We start from the raw sequence: 7,728 nt of genomic DNA on the forward strand, positions 1-7,728 counted from the left end.
TAAATGAGCCACTTATTGACCAAGTACTTACTCACACCTTCTTCATTCAATTCCTAAAATCATGATAATAAGGAGTTAATGCTGAACTACACCTTCATTACTGGTTATTAAAGGAACTAAGTAGTAATTAATGATTAACTCGATGGCAAACTAGCTTCTCTCTGAGTACCATGAGTTAAGTAATTTACTTTATTAATATAACTTTTCATTCTAACGGAAAAAACAACTAAAATATATCGGTATTAATTATTAATTATTCTTAAGTGTTACCAATATGTTTTCTGATACTTTACTACAAACAATTCAACATCAGTTTATTATTATATTAACAATTTTAAAACCAGGAAAACCAGCCGGAGAGCGCAGACCTCCACCAAGCAGCTCAATTACATTTGGTTCAATTTTATTTGTCTATATATTTTATCTTTATGAATATTTATAGAAATATCCTTAAAGGTCAACTCTCCTGACTCTCATCATCAAGAGGCAGTAAGTCCCTCATCATGACCATGTTTTGAACTTATTACTTTATAAAGTTCTCCCCCGTCTGAAATCTGGGCAAACGAGAGGTTACGAGAGTCCATTATGACGCAATAACGGCTACACTCCTCCTCCAGCCAGCTGTAATCAAGCTCAGCTTTGTTTATACAACAAGTCCCTTTGAGACGAAGACTTCAGGGATCGATGACACGCGGTGACAAACCTCAATGTTCGACCAATCAAGCAAAGTGGGTGTGGTTATAGTAAACAAGATTTAATCTCCAGAAAAACTTAATTTTTTCAGTGGGGGTTTTTTCATTTTCTAATGTAAATATTTCAATAAAAAGATGGTTTTGAACAAACAAACACATACTGATGATACAATAGAGTCCAACACCTATTTAAGACACACTTAAATCAACAGTTGACATTTCAATAGTAAAGTTAAATCAGTTCAGTGGGACAGCAGGGGGCAGTATTGTTCCAGAAAGTTTGCTCTACGGTGTGCACAAGGTCCGGAATGCCAACAACATATCACCAAATTTCCTTTTGCCCCATTATGAGCATTTCCTGAACATAATTTTGGTGAATGCCTTTAAGACTATAAATGCTGTTGCTTTTAAAAAAAAACGAAAAACATTAACTTAACCACAAAACGAATGCGAGACCACCCACCTGCTTCCTTCACCCCTGGAACGCTGGACTCAGTACAACATTAAACAAGGACTGAGCGAGAGAAAAAAAAACACAATCGCAAAACTTTATAAGCTTTTCTTCAGTTGTTCTTTTAATGGTGCAGTAAAGGTTTATTGATTTTTCGCCCTCTCTTGAAAAAAAAACAAAAAAGCGTTGGCCGATGATTCCTTCATATCCTGCCAAGACCAACCGCACATGCTCACCTTTTCCACTTTACGTCCCCCCAGGGTCCTCCTAACTACACATATGCAGGACTGCACAGTAATCAAATTCTCACCGTCAAGGTTTGTACCCACCGTTGACCCCTCGGCCCGATCTCCCAGCAGCCACTGCTCCTGTCTGTCCACACTGTTCTCGTGTTTTTTCTCCTCCATCTCGAAACCTAAACTCCAGAACTGTCTCTTCAGGCCACGTTTAAACACTTGTCTTGTATTTTCCTCTTTCCACTTCCTCACTTGTGTTTCTGCTTTTTTTTCACCTGCTTGGCTTCGTATCAGATGGTCTTTCCAAGGTATGACCACTTTATCTCTGGAGATCAGTCCAACAGCTTTCAAAGACGCATTCTGAAGGTAGAACCTGAACCTGCAGCATGCGACTAACCGCTTGTCTTTCTGATTCTTTTTTTCGATTCTCTCTTGTTATTTTTTCAAAAATCCGCTTTCAATTGCATTAAAGCCTGTTTTCTCGACTTGTGTCGGATCACGGTCGACGAGCCGTGACTAGAAACACAAATGTGCTTCGCTTGACTTGCCAGAAGATGTTGAAGCTTCCATAAATTGATTTAAGATTTCCTCCATAATAACTGTGTTCAATTATTTAACTCGATTTTCAGCCTTCACTTAATCTATTTATCGTCTTTTGATTCAACCTTGAGTTTGTTCCAGACTTTCCTCAAGTCTTTAGACAGAAGTGGATTATTTTTCTAATGGAATGTTATTTATATTAAATGTAAATAAAAACATTTCTAATATCCCTTAAATGGATCCTACTGGTGCCAGTTACACATTTTCTTTCTCCATTTATTTCCAATAATAAATGTATTTCAAAGAAACAGGCTCTTTGTAAGTAAGTAAGTAAGTAATTTGTATTTACTGTATATAGAGCTTTTCCAGACCAGGGTCACAAAGCGCTTAAACAATCAAAACAATATTCAATAAAGTATATACTTTAAAGGTCAAGATATGGTTTGTAATAGTTACATAAGTAAAAAAAACTGGCATATTTTCGTGAATCCTTCATTTTATCAGATCATTTTTATTTTTTAAGAAAAAAATAGTTTAAAGTAACACAATTAAAATAGGAATGAATCACTAACTATAAAATTAAACGTGTAATAACTATGTAAGAACTTCAGACATAAGGACATTTTTTCATGTTCTTGATAAAAAAGGTCCTTTCATTTAACCTTTAGTTTTTTACAGACTTTACTCAAGTTTTGGACGTTAAATATTTTTTAATTACAGTAAAAAAAATTGTAAACTCTTTCTAAAAAAAAGATGCCTGTTTTGCATGTGTATTCATTCTATGAAACTGGTGGTTTTTCACTTTGTACCTTAAAAAAATAAACCATTTATTTCAATTAATTTAATGCAATTTAAATAAACATATTCTTTGTTATAGTTTGAGCATTAAAAGGTGTATATAAAACTGTTTAGGGTTAGGGTTAAGGACACGGAATTAATATAATTATTATATAATAACAATTGGAATTAATGAAATAAGTACATGAGGGTATAGTTCATGTTATTGATCCAAAGAAATCATTCTAAAAACATTTTTAAAGAGCTCGTAAAGTGGACCAGTTTCATATAATGAGTACATAGAAGTTAAATGATTTGAGGCCTGCTTGCTTTGGTATGATATGACCACCTTTGTTGCATCTCAAATGTACTTTTTTTTTCACCAATTAAAACTCCACAATGACAAGATCTCTTCAACTTTGTCTCACCAGGGAGATCAAGGACAAGCCGGACCTTCCGGTCCTCCGGGTCCCCCGGGCCCACCTGGCCCGAGAGGCCCACCTGGGAACACCGGCAAGGACGGACCGCGTGGCCCGAGCGGAGAACCAGTAAGAGCTCGCTCGTGTTTTTTTTTCGATACGGGTCGTGAAAACTCGCCGCAAAGAATGTACGAACGCCGCTCGCCTCGGTTTTGCTGGATGGCGTTGACCTTCGCAGGGTTCAGTTGTCGAGAGTAGATTGTGTTTTCCATGTGAACGCTCCGCGGAGATGTGTTGGCGAAGAAAGGAACCGCAAGTAGTTAATTGCTCTGGAGTCGGATCCCCAGTTCTGTCAGGTTTGCCAGTGAGCTGCGGCGTACCTAAACGCTCCCTGAATAGAAACTGCTTTTCTCATCTGTTTTTCGTGTGAGATAGCAGCCACAGACTACAAGCTAGCACCCCACCACCACCTACACCAACCCTCCTGCTACGACGGTGTCGCTGCAAAAAAGCCTGTGAAAATGATACGGTGCCGCCGCAAGTTCACGGGCAGTTTGTTGGCTTCGCCGGACAATAGCTCCGCCTCCCCCCCGGGCCGTTTGTATCTCTGGAGATCTCCGTTCCCAGAGTCTCTCTCATATACAGTGGCAGCTGAAATATGTGGTTAGCCGACACAAGGCAGCATCTGAGGCAACTGTTGTTTACATAAGTTGAGAAATGTATGCTTGAAGCTGGCGGCGAGAGAACCGAGGTGAAAGTGTTGCTTCCAAATGTGGAACAAAGACAACTGGACTTAATGCGTTTCAGCTGCAGTTTCTTTCTTGTATTAACTCGTTTGGTTGAAGCATCATCTAGCTTTGCCACTCAGATATTGATTAATTATTGCCCAACCTGTAAGTTAGTAAGTAAGTCATATTTGTTGACCACTTTTCTAGACCAGGGTCACAAAGTGCTTAAACGATTGAAGCAATACCCGGGAAAATATATGCTTAAAAGTTTAAGCCAGTGAAGGGATTTAAGGATCGGCGAAATGTGAGTTCTTCTACTGGAGCGGGTCAGAATTCTCATGTATTTGATCCATATATGGATGGTTTGGAAAATGGTTGTCAATGAGCTCAATGTGACAGCAGGTGGCAGTGATGTTCCAAATGTGTAGTCGACAGCAAGAATGGAAGCCATCAGATCCTTCTATGAGTGAAGTATCTTAAAGGACCAGTTTAAAAAAAATGTGATTTGAACAAAATGACCCTGGATTTGGAAATACATTTTTTTTAATATCCAGCGTCAAAAAACCCACTTTTACTTTTATGACAGTTTCTCAAAACGACATTTGATTCAATCACCCTGATCCAGAAACAATATTTTTAAATGATTTCATCTGGATTACCAGTGATCTCATCTACAGCATGTTGGTGATTGTCTCGCTTTTTTCACTTCACAACCAAAATTCTTGTTTTATTTTTGACGGATTTATGTTTTGTTCAGACATCACTGCCAATAAAGATTTTTCTGATTCTGATATTATAGTGTCAGCAATGTTAGGAACATCAGTTTGTGGGTCACTTTAAGTGTTATTTTTTTGTTTAGTATTTTGAGACAAAAAACAAATACATTATGCATATTTTGAAATTATTATTATTATTATTATTTTATCATTAAGAAAATAATGTTCAGTGTAAAGAGGTTAATCTCTGATTGTTTTTTTTAAATTAATATAAAGTGAAGAAGGACTATTAAACTCTGGGGTTTATTTCATGGGGACCAGGTCACTTTTATTACATTTTTGATCCGTAAAGGAAATAATATACAAATAAATAATAAAATTACAACACATTATGATACAATTTAATTATGTGACCAATTAAAAAATAGCCTAGTGTCCTTCCTAAAATCAATCAAAAATTACAGATGAGATTAACATATGATGACTGACAGCTGTCAATTATCATCTTTCGAAACCTGTAACTGGAAACGAAAGTTTCTAATTTTTGATTATACTGTTTATTTGTGAATTAACAAGTCTTTAAATGTAGAATTCTATTTGTATTGTATTCTTATTTAAGTATTTTATTCCATTTTTCTTGTGTGCTCTTGCTTATTGTATTTATTTCCCCTGATGCTGCTCTTAACTCAAATTTGACGAGTTTTGTTAATATACATGTATTCATTGAAAGAGCTTTTCGAGTGAGAAACTAATAATAGTGTGTAGTTTAAAAGTTTGGAGCACAGTCGTCCATGTGGAAGTCATTGGACTCCGGCCTGACAGCTTTACGTTCATCTGCCCTCGTTTTCAAGTGGCAACAGTTTGATGTGGGGCCACACGAGCCTGACGTATTGGCCATATTTCAACACCAAACTTCACCAGACCATAATTTAGGAGCCACCAGGAGCACGAGCGACATCCGAGCCGCTCTTTATCCAGATCTCAGGATAAAAGAAGAGGCAGAAATTTATTTGCAATGGTGATTTGTCTCCTGCTGCTGTGGGAGGGGTTGGGGGAGATGAAAAGAAAGGGTGAAGAGAAAAGAGGGTTAACTGTCTGTGTCCAGACATCTGCAACTCTTTTTGTAACACAACCTCACGAGCTTATATACACACAGTGAATAAAACTACTCGTTAACTTTAAATCAAGTCTCTTTAACTGGATACTCCTTGTGTATACTGCCATCTGTTGGCGGTTTGTTTGTCCTGCAGGTTCACCAAAATAATTTGTTCTTTCTCTGCCTCAGGGTTTCCCAGGACGAGATGGTCTAGAGGTAAATAATATATGAGACATTTTACTTTTTGAAACTATTTTTTATGTTGTGAAATAACCTTCCTTTTGTTTTAGGGTGCTCAGGGAATGCCAGGGAAGCCTGTGAGTAAAAAAAAGCATATATTCCTCTCAAATATAATTCGTTTTTAATGATTGTTTAATTCCAGGAAATCTTAAAAGCTTTATTTAATTTTTTAGGTTTTGTTTTGGTATTTTTAAATAATTTAGATACATAAAAAACGCTGCTGGGCGCCAACCAATCAAATGCTAGAAGGCGATCGACAAATGATACCAGACTCCACTAGCAAGAATGTTATTGTGGGATAGCATTATCATATTACTCTTTAATCCACAAATAAATGTTATTTTAATTGTTTTTAAGCTTTTAAATAGATGATATGTCATTGAAAACTCTGACATATGTTCCCCCACAATAAAGGTGTATTATATTAATAATAATTCTTAAAGATAATTAAAAGTATCTATAGTGCAGCAAGCAAAGAGGGTGTTGTTATGCTATGCTATGCTATATAATGTTATTATATGTTATGTTATGCTATGATATGCTACGGAATTTATATTATGTTATTATATGTTATGTTATGCAATGCCATGCTATGCTATTGTATTTTATATTATGTTATTATATGTTATTCTATGCTATGCTATGCTATTCTATATAATGTTATTTTATGTTATGTTATGCTATGCTACGGTATTTTATATTATGTTATTATATGTTATGTTATGCAATGCCATGCTATGCTACTGTATTTTATATTATGTTATTATATGTTATTCTATGCTATGCTATGCTATTCTATATAATGTTATTATATGTTATGCTATGCTACGGTATTTTATATTATGTTATTATATATTATGTTATGCAATGCTACGGTATTTTATATTATGTTATTATATGTTATGTTATGCAATGTCATGCTATGCTATTGTATTTTATATTATGTTATTATATGTTATTCTATGCTATGATATGCTATTCTATATAATGTTATTATATGTTATGTTATGCTATGCTATGCTACGGTATTTTATATTATGTTATTATATGTTATGTTATGCAAGGCCATGCTATGCTATTGTATTTTATATTATGTTATTATATGTTATTCTATGCTATGCTGTGCTATGCTATGCTATGCTATGCTGGAATAAAAAACTGTAATTCTCATGTTAATTACAGGGCGAAGATGGTGAGCCCGGATATCAAGGACCTCAGGGTCCACAAGGAATTAAGGTACATATTCCTTTGATCTTCTGGATTTTTGACTCAGGTTTTTAATCTTGTTATTCTGTATTCAAGGGGGAGCCTGGCAGTGGGGAAAAGGGTGAGCGAGGGATGGATGGACTTCCAGGATTTAAGGTATGAAACCATTATTTTGCCTCATAGAAGAGATTTGATCATGAATGAAAATTGAAAATAAATGTGTTTCAAGGGAGACAAAGGAGAAACAGGAGAGCTGGGAACTCAGGGACCTATGGTACGCTATGCTTGAGCAAAATATGATGTTCAAGAGGTGATTTATTTTGTCATGTATTTATCTTTCAATGCTGTGCTCAGGGTTATCCTGGTGAAAAAGGCACAGATGGCTCCTCAGATATTATCGACTTCAACGGGAAGCTTCTAGATGCCTTCCAGGTAAGTGTTTAAACACCAGAATTTATTACGTTTCTCGCTACGAACAAGAAGAAACAACTTGTTTTCTTTACGACTGTTATATTTCTTCTTAACAGGCCATCAAAACCATCAGTGTTTCGGTAAATTCTGCATGATTTTGGTGGAGTGAGGCATCACTAACACCTTCAGTAGAATTCACAGTGTTTCTCACGCACC

General features: G+C 35.9%; 1 pseudogene across 1 annotated transcript in view; it reads left to right on the forward strand.

The window, feature by feature from the left end:
- Nucleotides 1-7,728, forward strand: part of LOC148072046 (uncharacterized) — a 155,892-nt pseudogene that overhangs the window by 136,829 nt on the left and 11,335 nt on the right. Inside the window, exons 9-17 of the transcript XR_015712818.1 lie at nucleotides 1,674-1,745; nucleotides 3,128-3,244; nucleotides 5,845-5,871; nucleotides 5,946-5,972; nucleotides 7,078-7,131; nucleotides 7,198-7,257; nucleotides 7,331-7,375; nucleotides 7,456-7,533; nucleotides 7,629-7,652. The product of XR_015712818.1 is annotated as an uncharacterized LOC148072046 (transcript). The remainder of the gene's footprint in view (nucleotides 1-1,673; nucleotides 1,746-3,127; nucleotides 3,245-5,844; nucleotides 5,872-5,945; nucleotides 5,973-7,077; nucleotides 7,132-7,197; nucleotides 7,258-7,330; nucleotides 7,376-7,455; nucleotides 7,534-7,628; nucleotides 7,653-7,728) is intronic.

Source organism: Callionymus lyra, chromosome 9 (assembly GCF_982586985.1).
Source record: "Callionymus lyra chromosome 9, fCalLyr1.hap1.1, whole genome shotgun sequence".
Taxonomy (NCBI): domain Eukaryota; kingdom Metazoa; phylum Chordata; class Actinopteri; order Syngnathiformes; family Callionymidae; genus Callionymus; species Callionymus lyra.